The following is a 2,777-nucleotide window of genomic DNA, read 5'->3' as shown; positions in this document are numbered from 1 at the left end:
TAATCCGTAGTCCCTGTTTCGAGTTGCAAATATTGGTAACAGAACCAGTATCAAATACCCAGGTGCTACTGCGAGCATTAGTAAGGTACACATCAATAATATGTATATCACATATACCTTTGTTCACATTGCCATCCTTCTTATCCGCCAAATACTTGGGGCAGTTCCGCTTCCAGTGACCAGTCTGCTTGTAATAGAAGCACTCAGTTTCAGGCTTAGGTCCAGGTTTGGGTTTCTTCTCTTGAGAGCAACTTGCTTGCCGTTCTTTTTGAAGATCCCCTTTTTCTTCCCTTTGCCCTTTTTCTTGAAACTAGTGATCTTGTTGACCATCAACACTTGATGCTCCTTCTTGATTTCTACCTCCGCAGCTTTCAGCATTGCGAAGAGCTCGGGAATAGTCTTATTCATCCCTTGCATATTATAGTTCATCACGAAGCTCTTGTAGCTTGGTGGCAGTGATTGGAGAATTCTATCAATGATGCAATCATCTGGAAGATTAACTCCCAATTGAATCAAGTGATTATTATACCCAGACATTTTGAGTATATGCTCACTGACAGAACTGTTCTCCTCCATCTTGCAGCTATAGAACTTATTGGAGACTTCATATCTCTCAATCCGGGCATTTGCTTGAAATATTAACTTCAACTCCTGAAACATCTCATATGCTCCATGACGTTCAAAACGTCGTTGAAGTCCCGATTCTAAGCCGTAAAGCATGTCATACTGAACTATCGAATAGTCATCAGCTTTGCTCTGCCAGACGTTCATAACATCTGGTGTTGCTCCAGTAGCAGGCCTGGCACCCAGCGGTGCTTCCAGGACATAATTCTTCTGTGCAGCAATGAGGATAATCCTCAAGTTACGGACCAGTCCGTGTAATTGCTACCATCATCTTTCAACTTTGCTTTCTCAAGGAACGCATTAAAATTCAACGGAACAACAACACGAGCCATCTATCTACAATCAAGCATAAACAAGAGAGATACTATCAGGTAGTAAGTTTCATGATAAATTTAGGTTCAATTAATTTACTTAAAGAACTCCCACTTAGATAGACATCCCTCTAATCCTCTAAGTGATTACGTGATGCAAATCAACTAAACCATGTCCGATCATCACGTGAGATGGAGTAGTTTCATTGGTGAACATCACTATGTTGATCATATCTACTATATGATTCACGCTCGACCTTTCGGTCTCCGTGTTCCGAGGCCATATCTGTATATGCTTGGCTCGTCAAGTATAACCTGAGTATTCCGCGTGTGCAACTGTTTTGCTCCCGTTGTATTTGAACGTAGAGCCTATCACACCCGATCATCACGTGGTGTCTCAGCACGAAGAACTTTCGCAACGGTGCATACTCAGGGAGAATACTTCTTGATAATTAGTGAGAGATCATCTTATAATGCTACCGTCAATCAAAGCAAGATAAGATGCATAAAAGATAAACATCACATGCAATCAATATAAGTGATATGATATGGCCATCATCATCTTGTGCTTGTGATCTCCATCTTCGAAGCACCGTCGTGATCACCATCGTCACCGGCGCGACACCTTGATCTCCATCGTAGCATCGTTGTCGTCTCGCCAATCTTATGCTTCCACGACTATCGCTACCGCTTAGTGATAAAGTAAAGCATTACAGCGCGATTGCATTGCATACAATAAAGCGACAACCATATGGCTCCTGCCAGTTGCCGATAACTCGGTTACAAAACATGATCATCTCATACAATAAAATTTAGCATCATGTCTTGACCATATCACATCACAACATGCCCTGCAAAAACAAGTTAGACGTCCTCTACTTTGTTGTTGCAAGTTTTACGTGGCTGCTACGGGCTTAAGCAAGAACCAATCTTACCTACGCATCAAAACCACAATGATAGTTTGTCAAGTTGGTGCTGTTTTAACCTTCGCAAGGACCGGGCATAGCCATACTTGGTTCAACTAAAGTTGGAGAAATTGTCACCCGCAAGCCACCTATGTGCAAAGCACGTCGGGAGAACCGGTCTCGCGTAAGCGTACGCGTAATGTCGGTCTGGGCCGCTTCGTCCAACAATACCGCCGAACCAAAGTATGACATGCTGGTAAGCAGTATGACTTATATCGCCCACAACTCACTTGTGTTCTACTCGTGCATATAACATCAACATATAAAACCTAGGCTCGGATGCCACTGTTGGGGAACGTAGTAATTTCAAAAAAATTCCTATGCACACGCAAGATCATGGTGATGCATAGCAACGAGAGGGGAGAGTGTGATCTACGTACCCTTGTAGATCGACAATGGAAGCGTTTGGTTGATGTAGTCGTACGTCTCCACGGCCCGACCGATCAAGCACCGAAACTACGGCACCTCCGAGTTCTAGCACACGTTCAGCTCGACGACGATCCCCGAACTCCGAACCAGCCAAGTATCGGGGAAGAGTTCCGTCAGCACGATGGCGTGGTGACGATCTTGATGCACTACCATCGCAGGGCTTCGCCTAAGCACCGCTACAATATTATCGAGGACTATGGTGGAAGGGGGCACCGCACATAGCTAAGAATATGATCATGTGGATCAACTTATGTGTCAAGGGGTGTCCCCTGCCCCCGTATATAAAGGATCAAGGGGAGGAGGCCGGCTGGCCCTCTATGGCGCGCCAAGGAGGAGTCCTCCTCCTAGTAGGAGTAGGACTCCTACTAGGAGGGGGAAAGAAGTGGGGAGGGAGAGGGAAAGGGGGGGCGCCGCCCCCCCTCTCCTAGTCCAATTCGGACCAGGGGGG

The sequence above is a fragment of the Triticum dicoccoides genome, unplaced genomic scaffold (genome assembly GCF_002162155.2).
Source record: "Triticum dicoccoides isolate Atlit2015 ecotype Zavitan unplaced genomic scaffold, WEW_v2.0 scaffold19820, whole genome shotgun sequence".
Lineage (NCBI taxonomy): Eukaryota > Viridiplantae > Streptophyta > Magnoliopsida > Poales > Poaceae > Triticum > Triticum dicoccoides.
Note: the sequence above shows the minus strand (reverse complement) of the source record.